The following is a 12,439-nucleotide window of genomic DNA, read 5'->3' as shown; positions in this document are numbered from 1 at the left end:
ACTCAACCAGCGGCAGATAGCCCAAATGAAAACTTTCAATGAGTTCAGTGTACTCAATGAAGGAAGGCAACTACATAGGGAGGAGTTCTATGTGAACACTCAAGCCAAGTTGAACTACATGACTAGTAACATGCATCAGCTACACTATGCCATCCCTACATATGATGAGGTCCAAAAAGATTTTGTAGAACAAGAAGAGAGGAAGGTAAAACAGCAAAAGGAGACACTCAAGAAGAAGATGGAAGATGGTGGTTTCTGGAAGAAGCTGCTTGGAAAAGGCAAAGGAAGTGGGAGCACAAGCACTCAAGAGAGACACAATGAGGACAAGCAAGGAGGAGAGCATGGGCATCCACATGAATGAAAGGTGGTGGAGTTCCTTTTAGTCCATCGTTTTCTATGCTTTAAATAAGGAAGATCTTGTATGAAATAGAACCTGCTTCCATGTTATGTTTAAACTTTTTAAATTCTGTCTTTTAAGTTCTCTTTCTGAATAGGTCCATGATTTCTGGTTTAAATGTCACTGCATCTTTCCCTTATTTACTTGTAAGCTTGTCCATTTTAAATCAAATGAAAAAGAGAATGTTTATGTTTTTAAAAGACCAGAGTGGAGTTCATATTGTGGAAGTGCATTCATGAATCTTTGGGGTAGTCATAAGTTAGCTAAGTTGGTTCAACCACAAGGTTAGGAGGACAACTATCTATCCTGAATACTTAACTTTGGATATACCCATGAGACTGAGCATATGACAAGATCCTAATAAGAGAAAAGGGAAAGAATAATGGAAGTGAAAAACAAGAGAAAAAGAGTAAGCAATAAGGCTAGGCACCAATGGTTTGGACCTTGAGACAAGTGTCTGTGGTGCTCCTGTGTGAGGGATCTACTTGGATGAATAAGCTCTCAGGGGTGCTTTATCACTTGGTAACTTGGGTTAACTAACCCGGGATTATCAGCTGAAAATCCACTATTAAGAGTAACCCTCACTACAGAGCATTTGGTAACCCAAAGAGGTGCTGGACACCAAGGTCTCAAGAAAAGAAAATAAACAAACTATATGCCTGTGGTGTGTATGTATGGGGGAGAGACTTGAGGGAGTAAGTCCTTAGGGGTGCTTCAACACCTAGTACCTTGAACCAACTGGTTCGGGAGTGTTGGCTGAAAACTTATCTTAAAGAGTTGCCCCCTTACAGAGCACTTAGCCTAAATAACACAAATAACCCTTGAAATAACAATAAAAGGATCAATGAATAAAAGTCTCATGGGATATAAACAAAGTAAGTGTTTAGGGACATGATAAAGGTCTGAAAGCCAGTAATGGAATGAACCTAAGTTGCTATGCATGAAACCACCATAAAATTAGTAACATGACTTCCACAAGAATGACTCACTCCTCTGGATATTCCATTCATCATTCTCTTGTTCTAGTACTTGCTTAGGGACAAGCAAGCTTTAAGTTTGGTGTTGTGATGCCAGGGCATCTTGGCCAGTTTCACTGACTTTTTCTTTACTGTTTTTAGGTTAGTTTCATGCATTTCCTTAGGAAATAAGCTAGTTTTGGGTAGATATTCACTTACACCTTGACTCAAGCATACATTGTGCATTTTACATTATTTCATGAGGATTTTGCATAAGTTTAGTGACAAATTGTATGTTGCATTGCCCATGACTTGGACTAGAACTTTGATGCACTCTATTGCTTGATTTCAGGACCAAAGGAAGCAAGGAAAGGGAGGAAACTTGCAAGGTTAATGAGAAAAGTGATTGCCAATGACACTCTCATAGCCATCATTGCCCACGTTAAGAGTCACGTTAACTAAGTTAACGTGAACTCTAACGTGGAAAAGGGAAGTTGAGCCAACGTTAGTGACACTTAACATTGTCACTAACGTTGGCAAACACTCATGAGTGGCCACGTTAGAGCCCACGTTAACCTAGTTAATGTGGCCTCTAACGTTAAAGGGGGAAGAGAAGCCAACGTTAGTGACATTCAACATTGTCACTAACGTTGGCCTAAGGATGCAACACACCATGTTAACTCCCACGTTAACTTGGTTAACGTGGGAGCTAACGTAAGAAGTGAGAGTTGTCGCCAACGTTAGTGACACTCAACATTGTCACTAACGTTGGAAGCAACCACACAACCCCCCAAGGAGCCACGTTAACTTAGTTAACATGGAAGCTAACGATGAGGAATGAATGATGAGTCAACGTTAGTGACACTCAACATTGTCACTAACGTTGGGATGGCTAAGAATGGCCACGTTAGAAGCCACGTTAACCTAGTTAACCTGGACTCTAATGTGAGATCTAGGGGCACATTGGAATGTTAGTGACAATGTTGAGTGTCACTAACGTTCTCGAAGGTTGGCAAGGCTACGTTAGAAGCCACGTTAACCTAGTTAACGTGGGCTCTAACGTGAGGCAAAGGGGCACATTGGAACGTTAGTGACAATGTTGAGTGTCACTAACGTTCTCGAAGGTTGGCAAGGCCACGTTAGAAGCCACGTTAACCTAGTTAGCATGGGCTCTAACGTGAGGCAAAGGGGTACATTGGAACGTTAGTGAAAATGTTAAGTGTCACTAACGTTCTCGAACTTATACTTTCACTAAATGTTAACACCCCTAACGCCCTGAGCTGAAGTCTCTGCCCACTTAGCACTTTCTCTCTGCAAGTAAAGCCAAGCCCAAATGAAGAAAAGAACTGCTTCAAACTCAAGATCCAAAGGCCCAAGACTTGAAGAGTAAACTAGAAGCTGAGAAGAGTAGTATATATAGGAGTAGCTTTGAATTGTAAAAGGAGTTCTGGAGGCTGGAAAAAGAGAACTACTCTCTGTATTTTACTTTCTCTGCATTTTCTAGTTTTACGATGTATTTTCCATCTTTGTTTTCATTTTCTAGAGCTATGAACAACTAAACCCCTTTCATTGGGTTAGGGAGCTCTGTTGTAATTTGATGGATCAATACTAATTTTCATTATTCTTCTTCTATCTTTTCTCTTGATTTTACTTGAAAGCTTTTGATCTTCATCCAATTGAGTAATTATCTTGGAAGAGAAGCTATTCAAACTTGGATCTCTTTTGAACCTTGAAAGAGGAATGAAGAGATCAAGCTAGAAATGCTTTCTCATGCTGGACCAAATTGGGTTTGGATGGGTATGTGACTATAACCCTCTCAATACTTGATTTGGGAAATGCATGTGGTATAATCAGTGACCATACTTCATCTCTTCTCATGAGCAATTGACCAAGGAATTGGCTATTGATCAAGATTTGAGAGATTGTATTGCAAGAAATTGTAATTCAATCACTTAAGATTGCCAAGGAGATCAATGAGTGCGTTGATTGAGGAAGAGATGAAAATAAACTTGATCCGGAGAATTGCAACATCTCCTAAGCCCAATGAACTCCCTATCTCTGATCTTACCCATTCTCTTTAATTTCTACCATTTACTTTTATGAGCAAATCCCCCATTCCCATTTACAATTCTGCAATTTACTTTCAGTCATTTGCTTCCAGTCCTTTAATTCTAGCATTTACTTTTCTGTTATTTACATTCCCGCCATTTTATTTCTGCAACTCTCAACCCAAATTCTAGATTCGCTCAACTAGAACATTCTTCTAATTAAAGTTTCTTGATCAATCAATCCCTGTGGGATTCGACCTCACTCTATTGTGAGTTTTTACTTGACGACAAATTCGGTACACTTGCCGAAGGGAGATTTGTTGTGAGACAAGTTTTCCCCGCATCACGTGCCACGCCCAGCATTCAAGTGGCACGCCATAGTGAGATTCTCGGACTAGCGTCCCACGCCTTCAATACCAAGTGGCACGCCCAGCTCTTGCTTTGGCTTCTTTGTGCATTGGCGTGCCACGCCTGGTTGCTTAAGTGGCACGCCAAAGTGAGAATGATAGCCTGGCATGCCACGCCTTCGACCTCAAGTGGCACACCCAGACCTCTATGGCTTTCAACCCCTTTCTCTAGAATTTTGTACCAGTGTGCCACGCCATGCTGTTAAAGTGGCATGGTAAGCTTGTACATGTCATTTACTATGCCAGTCGTATGTTAATTGATGCCCAAAAGAATTACACAATTACAGAAAAGGAATTATTAGCTGTTGTGTATGATGTTGACAAGTTTAGGTCCTATTTACTTGGTTCTAAGGTTATTATTTATACTGATCATGCTGCTTTGAAGTACCTTCTAACCAAACAGGATTCTAAACCAAGATTAATTAGATGGGTGTTACTCCTTCAGGAGTACAACCACCCACAGCTGTGACTGAGACGTTTCTGGATGAGCAATTATTCCTCATTCAGCAGGCTCCACGGTTTGCAGACATTGCAAATTATAAGGCCATGAATTTTATTCAAAGGGAGTATAGTAGTCAACAACTGAAGAAGCTATTGACTGATGCAAAGTACTACATTTGGGAGGAACCATACCTTTTTAAAGATGTTCAGATGGTATCATTCGGAGATGCGTCCCAGATGAAGAAAAACAGCAGATTCTTTGGCACTGTCATGGTTCTGAGTATGAAGGACACTTTGGTAGTGAAATGACAGCTACAAAGGTCCTTCAGAGCGGGTTTTACTGGCCGAATCTCTTCAGAGACTCAAGAGCATTTGTGAAGTACTGTGATAGATGTGTAAAAGCCACAAACCTCCCTGCCAAGCATAAAATGCCACAGCAGGGGATTCTTGAGGTTGAGTTATTTGACGTGTGGGGTATTGATTTCGTGGGACCTTTTCCACCATCACATTCAAACAACTATATTCTAGTGGCAGTTGATTATGTGTCCAAGTGGATGGAAGTTGTGGCTCTGCCCACCAATTATGGTGGTAATGAGCTTCCTTTCAGAGATATATCTTTAGCCGGTTTGGTGTCCCAAGGACACTCATTAGTGATGGGGGAAGCCACTTCTGTAACAGACAGCTAGACTCTTGTACTTCTTTATAGACCCATTGCTGGCACTTTTCAGTATGGTCTTATCTTGGGGCCTCATACCCTGTGTGATATAGCTGAGTAGCACGATCTTGTCGATCATGTGGTGGGGGCATGCTTCCAGAAGATTATTGAAGTGCTCCCAGTATTCAAAGAGAGTCTCATTATCATCCTGAACAATTGTGGAGATATCCTTCCTTAGCTTATCAGTGACTTCAGATGGGAATAATTTCTCCAGAAACTCCTTTCTGAGTGTATCCCAGTTGGATACATTTGCTAGAGGTTGAGTGTAGTACCACTCTCTTGCTTTTCCCTCAAGAGAAAACGGGAAAGCTTTCAGCAGTATTGAAGTTTCATCAGTGCCATCACGCCTGACAGTAGAACAGGCTGCCTGGAAATCTCTCAAGTGCTTGATAGGCTCTTGAGCAGGTAGGCCATGAAACCTGGGCATCAAATTTAGCAGTGCAGGCTTTATTTCAAAATCTGTAGCTACCGCTGGATGATGCGCTTGAAACGGTTGCATTGTAAAATTAGGGGCTCCTTCCTCCTGGATGGTAACTCTCCTAGCTGCCATGTTTTCTACACGTAAAACAACCGAATCAGTAGAACGGGGGCTGGTTTCTTCCTCAGATTCACTTTCAGATCCGCCCTCAGAGCGGGCTAACCGACGCTGTTCTCGCCTTATTCGTGAAATTGTCCTTTTAATTTCAGGATCGAATATTAGCAAGCGCGGATCAGGAAGTGAACGCGTAATTTAATGGAAGAAACATGCAGATAAATAAATTCTAATTAATAAAATTAGCACTCTATTGCAACTTTCCGGCAACGGTGCCAAAAATTGATGGGACACAGAAGCTGGTGAATTAAAAATTATTAAAATGGTTACGTTGCAAGTATAGTTCTTAACTCACCGAAAATCTGCCTATCAATTTAGAAATATGTCACAGAGAATTAAATTAAAAATTACTGGGAGTTTTAAGTCCCAGGTCGTCTCCCAATGAGTTGCAGAAAAGTGTGCTATCTTATTAATCAGATGTTCCAAGAAGTTGAGCTAAGTAAATTGGAATGTAAATTGAGGAAAGTTAAATAATATGAATAAAAGCCTTGACTGGGAGTTGATTGGTTGGAATTTCTATTATTGGTGGAGTGATTGTAAGATTAATTTATAATTAATGGTTGTTCTGTTTGGTTATCCTTTACTAAGTAAGGGAAAGTCAAACAAGCTGGAATGCCAGATCTGTTCACAAGTTGCAACCCACTTGGTTCAAAGGATTGGCGTTGGTGACAGGATAGCAATCCAACATTTAACCCAATTACAAATTTCTCTTTAATCCTTCCAACTCAAGAGTTCCTTTTAATCAACTCCCCATCAAGTAAGGAAACTACTCACGCATTGTAAATAAAGAATCCATAGCATATGAAAGGGAATTAAAAGAAGACATGATTATTGGAATTGAAATTAGATTAAAAAGAAATAATTCTTGCATTAAATAATCATAAAAGTATTCAAATAACAAAATTAAACAAAACAAGGAACATGGAAGAATAAAACCAAGTTGAGAAAACGAACTAGAATGACGAAGTCTTGATGAGGCAATAACTCTTCTCAATGTTCCAATGCTAAGACCAATTGAAAATTAAAATTCTAAAACCTAGAGAGAAAAACCTAAGAGAGTAAAAACTAGATCTCAAACTGTCTCTGAATGAATCTATTAATTGTTTCTGCATGTTCTCTAACTCTAGTCTGCTGTTCTGGGCCGAAAACTGGGTCGAAATAGGGCCCAAAATCGCCCCCAACGAATTCTGCAGATTATGCAGATCGCACATGTCACGCGATCGCGTCATCTATGCGGACGCGTCATTCGCGCTTTTTCTCGCCACGCGTTCGCGTTGTCCACGCTACCGCGTCGCCAGAACTTTTCCAATTCGCGCGGCCGCGTGAGCCATGCGGCCGCGTGAGCCATGCGGCCGCATCACTACGATTTGCTCTCCTTCGCGCGGTCGCGTGAGCCATGTGATCGCGTCACTTCTCGCTGGTTATCTCCTCAAATTCTTGTGCTTCTTCCATTTTTGCTAGCTTCCTTTCCAATCTCCAACTCATTCATGCCCTATAAAGTCTGAAACACTTAACACATAGATCTTTGCATTGAATGGAATAAAGGAGAATTAAAAATAAATAATTAAAGTCTCTAGGAAGCAGTTTTCAAACATGTAATAAATTCAGGAAGGAAATCTTAATGCATGCTAATTTAATGAATAAGTGGGTAAGGAACATGATAAAACTACACAATTAAACACAATATAAACCATAAAATAGTGGTTTATCACACGCCTCCACCCACGCTGTCGCGTGACTCTCTGTTCAATTTTCTTTTTCCCAATGCACTGGTGACGCGGATGCGTCAGCGACGCTGCCGCGTCGCGTGCGTGTTTTTTTTTTTATGCATGAAAAATGCAGAATGCAGTGTTAATATGAATGTGATGCAAAACACCAGGTTCAATATAATAAAATAATATAAAACTCGAAAACAAATAAAACTAACTAAAAATGAAAAAGGAACGATCATACCATGGTGGGTACTTTTAGTTAGAGTCCTTAAGTTGGAAATTTGGTGAGCTCCCTATTATGGTGGCTTATGCTTGTATTCATCCAGGAATCTCCACCAGTATTTGTACTTCCAGTAACCTCCGGGGTCCCAAACTAGGCATGTAAAGCCCTTAAGAAGCTTCAAATAGATTCTTAGGCTCCCGGAGTGACAGATCTCAGAGCAGATTCCAGGATCCCAAACTTTGCTTTTACACCTGTCTTTGTGTTGATCATCATGATTCCATCCGGGTAGCAAGCAATCTGAATTCTCACTAAAGCGGCCAAACAACTTCCTAGACTCATTCAGTTGAGCTCTACACCAACCTTTGAGTTTAGACTTAAAGCTTCCAACCATAATGAACCGTGCAGGACAATTCTTACCACTGGCCATCTTCCTCTTACTCTTAATGCCACAAAGAGTTCTAAGTTGACCATCCGTCTCCAGTAGCCCATATTCAAGTGGAATTAGAAAGCTAAGGGATATGAATTTTACCCACGTGAATGTTGTGAAGGATGATGGCAACTTAGGGGGAGGTATTTTTAATGAAATTGCAAGCTCCACTCCCTTGTGCTCTTCTCTGATAATTACCACCTCTTTGCAAACTTCTTCAATTTCAACTTCTTCTTCTTGGTAGCTTTCTTCCAATTCAATCTTCTCTTCATTGCTTTCCAAGGGCATGGGAGGTTGTGCTTCTTCTTCTTGAATCTCTATCACTTGATCAACCTCTTCCAAGTCTTCAACTGTGATATGCCTTGGAGGTTGTACACCCTCCTCAACATCAATTGCAACCGTCTTGGAAGGAGGCTCTATGTTTTGACTTTCCCATGGAGGTTTAGCATCTCCTAAGTCTTCAACCAATTCTTCGTCTTCAATAATCCCGGCTTCCTCTACTTGTTCCAGTACAAAGTCATGCTCCATATTGTTCACTGGAGTTTCTAGTATCTCCTTCATACTACGTTCTTCATTAGATTGTCCACATGAAGCCATGGGGGTTCCTTGAGTGTCCGAACATCGGGAAGCTAATTGACTCATTATTGCTTGCCCCAATTGATGAATGGTTGCCTGGCATCGATCCACTGTTTCCTTAAGACGATCCTTTGTCTCTTGATGTACTCGGCTTTCATAAATAGGATCATAGTGCTCTTGGATTGATGGATATGGAGATGGTGAATATTGAAGTGGTGGTTCTTGTGAGTAATTGGGTTGGAATTGGGGTGGTTCTATATATGGTTCATATGGCTCATAAGGTGGTTGGTATGGTGGTTGAGGGTTAGGGTCATATGGAGGTGAATGGCGGAAAGGGGCTTGTGAGTGTAGTGGTCCAAAGTTATGTTGAGGAAAGGGTTCATAGGCATATGGTGGTGGTTGTTGATAGTCCATTGGAGGTGGTTGTTGCCATGAGGGTTGATCAAATCCTTGTGGCTCGTCCCATCTTTGATTGTTCCATCCTTGATGCCTATTTTCATTATAGTTTCCATTCCTTACAACAACATTGGAACCAAACTTGAAACCAAAGGGGTGAGAATTCATAGTAATTAATAAAAATTAAAAACAAGAATAAATAAACAAGCAAAAGAATTTTTTTTATTAAATATTTACAATAACCAATAATAAGGCACACGTTTGCAATTCCCCGGCAACGGCGCCATTTTGACGTTAGGATTTTTGCCAGTAAAGCAGTTCATAAAAACAGTCGCGTTGTAGATATAGTCTCTAAACCGACAGAAATCACTTTGTACAAACGTTTTGGTTGTCACAAGTAACAAACCCCTTTAAAATTGATAACCGAGTATTTAAACCTCGGGTCGTCTTCTCAAGGAATTGCAGGGAAGTATGTTCTTATTATTGGTTACGGAGATTGTAAATTTGGGGTTTTGAGAATAAGGAGCAAGTAATTTAAATTGCAATTAAAATAAATAAATAACTGTAAAATAAACTTTTGGCAAGGTATGAGAAATTGGAAGTCCTAGCCCAGTTATCCTTATCAACAATAATGAAAATTGACTCTTGATTCCATCTAGTTAACCTTTACTAGAGCAAGGGAAGGTCAAGTGACTAATTAGTTTGATCTTCAAATCCTAGTTAATCCCTAAGGAAAGATTGGGATTATCGAAGTTCAGTTCAATTAGCAAAGATAACAATTATCACTTATGTTGAGTTAAGATAACTCCTGAGTTACTAATTTCTTAACCAAAGCCAAGAATGTAGAAAGCTAAATTAAAATCATAAATATCTGGAATACCTCAAATAAAATACATTCAAAGCAGTAAAATCTAACATGGAAAAGTTCATAAGCCAATTGGGCAACATAAATCAAATACAAATAAAAGCATTAGAGTCAATAAAAATAGAAGCGAAAGTAAATAGAAAGGGACATTGAACCTGGGATCGAGAGTCACTCCTAAAACTAAGAGAAGTCCTAAATCCTAATCCTAAGAGAGAGAGAGAGAGGAGAGAACCTCACTCTCTAAAACTACATCTAAAACATGAAAAGTGTGAATATGAGAGCCTCCCTATGAATGGATGCAATCCCCCCCTTTATAGCCTCTAATTTGTGTTTTCTGAGCCGCGAACTGGGTCGAAAACAGCCCAGAAATCGCTGGAGAAGAATTCAAACACGCTGATTTTCGTCACTGCGACACGGCCGCATGGAGCATGCAGTCGCGTCGCCTAGCGTCAGGTTAACTATGGCATATTATATATCAAATCGAAGCCTCAGACGTTAGCTTTCCAACGCAACTGGAACCGCATCGTTTGGACCTCTGTAGCTAAAGTTATAGCCGTTTGAGTGCGAAGAGGTCAGGCTGGACAGCTTAGCAATTTCTCCAACTTCTTGTATTCCTTCCACTTTTGCATGCTTCCTTTCCATCCTCTGAGCCATTCCTGTCCTGTAATCTCTGAAATCACTTAACATACATATCAAGGCATCTAATGATGATAAGAGAGGGTTAATATTAGCAATTATAAGTCCAAAGAAGCATGTTTTCAATCATAGCACATAATTAGGAAGGCAAATGTAAAACCATGCAAATAGTATGAATAAGTGGGTAAAGAGTTGATAAAATCCACTCAATTGAGCACAAGATAAGCCATGAAATAGTGGTTTATCAATACCTCAGTTTTATATTAAATAAAGAAAATCCTAATATGAATGGTTCATAAGCCAATTTGGCAACATAAGTAATCAACAAATAAAAGCATTAAGGTATCTGAAAGTAGAAGGGAAATATAAAGTAAGAGGAATATTGAACCTGTGACTGTGAACTAAACTAATAGAAATTCTAAAATCCTAAATCCTAAATCCTAAGAGAAAGGAGAGAACCTCTCTCTCTAAAAACTACATCTAATCCTAAAATTATGAATTATGACTTGACTTCCTTCATTCCTCCACTTTGCAGCATTTAATCTGTATTTTTTGGGCTTGAAACTGGGCCGGAAATAGCCCAGAAATCACAGGGACCGAATTCAAACACGTGCAGGTCGCTGGAATTTCCGCAGAATGATGTGTCCGGGTGATTCACGCGTGAGCGTCATTTTTCTGTACGGCCACTATAGCAAATTATAAAACAAATAGGAGCCCCGGACGTTAGCTTTCTAACGCAACTGAAACCACATCATTTGGACCTCTGTAGCTCAAGTTATGACTGTTTGAATGCAAAGAGGTCAGGCTGGACAGTTTAGCAATTTCTTCAACTTCTTGTATTCCTTCCACTTTTGCATGCTTCCTTTGCATCCTCTAAGCCATTCCTGCCCTGTAAAGCCTGAAAGTACTCAACACACAGATCACGGCATCAAATGGTAATAAAGGATAATTAAATTTAATATTTCTAAAGTATAGAAAACATGTTTTCACATATATCATATCATAAGGAAGGAATTGTAAAACCATGCAAATTCATATGAATAAGTGGGCGAAGAATTGATAAAATCACTCAATTGAGCACAAGATAAATTACAAAATAGTGGTTTATCAAGCCCGAAAAAGCTCTTGGAGAAAGCTCTTGGCAAGAGCTTTGCTTTGAGTTTGCCTTGCTTCATTCTTCCTTGTAGCACTTGATTAAGCTCTTGGCAAGAGATCTAGGCTCTTGGCAAGAGCTTGGCCTTTGATTTTTTTGAAGTAAAGCTCTCCACAAGAGCTCTAGGCTCTTGGCAAGAGCTTTGTGCTCTTGTTCCTTGAATTGAGCCACGCTTTTCTTCCCTTGGCCCACGCTTTTCTCATTTTTTTCTTTTCTTCACCTACAAGTAATCAAAACAACCAATCAAAGTATCACCAAATTCACAAGGTTTAAAATTCATTTAAAAATTAATTAATTCAAGCTTAAACCTCATGATTTTGTGCCAATTAAAGGGTGGTTGATTGATTCAAGTAAACCATGCAATTCCACTCCAAATTACTAACTTACAATGCAAGAAAGTGCATAAAAACTAATGAAACAAGTGAAAAATGCTTTGCAAAGCTAGCATATGATGACTTGTCATCACAATACCAAACTTAAATCTTGCTTGTCCCCAAGCAAGCATCAAACATAAGAGGGAATAAAATGAAACAGAGAAGTGTGCATATCCTTATTGAGCCTATAGTTGAACTTGGTTCATGGGGTTTTTATGCAGACAATGATGGCTTATTTATTGCTTGCTGTTACATAGGAGATGCTTCCTCAAAGGATCACTAAGTTTGCTACTATAAGGCTTTACTTTTGCTTGTTCCCTTGCAAAATTTTTCTTCTTTATTTTGCTCAGAGAGCTTATTGTTCTTTGAAGGCTTGGTGGCAAATGTTGCAACAGCCTTTGGCTTAATTTTGCTCAACATTCCTTCACCACAAACACATGGCTCACCCTTTTCTTCCTAGGATCATTGATGCCCAGCATCTCTTTGGATAACTAAGTGTTTTGTAGCTAGGTCGCTCTTTA

The sequence above is a fragment of the Arachis hypogaea genome, chromosome 15, assembly GCF_003086295.3.
Source record: "Arachis hypogaea cultivar Tifrunner chromosome 15, arahy.Tifrunner.gnm2.J5K5, whole genome shotgun sequence".
NCBI classification, from domain to species: Eukaryota; Viridiplantae; Streptophyta; class Magnoliopsida; order Fabales; family Fabaceae; genus Arachis; species Arachis hypogaea.
This window is presented reverse-complemented; position numbering follows the sequence as displayed.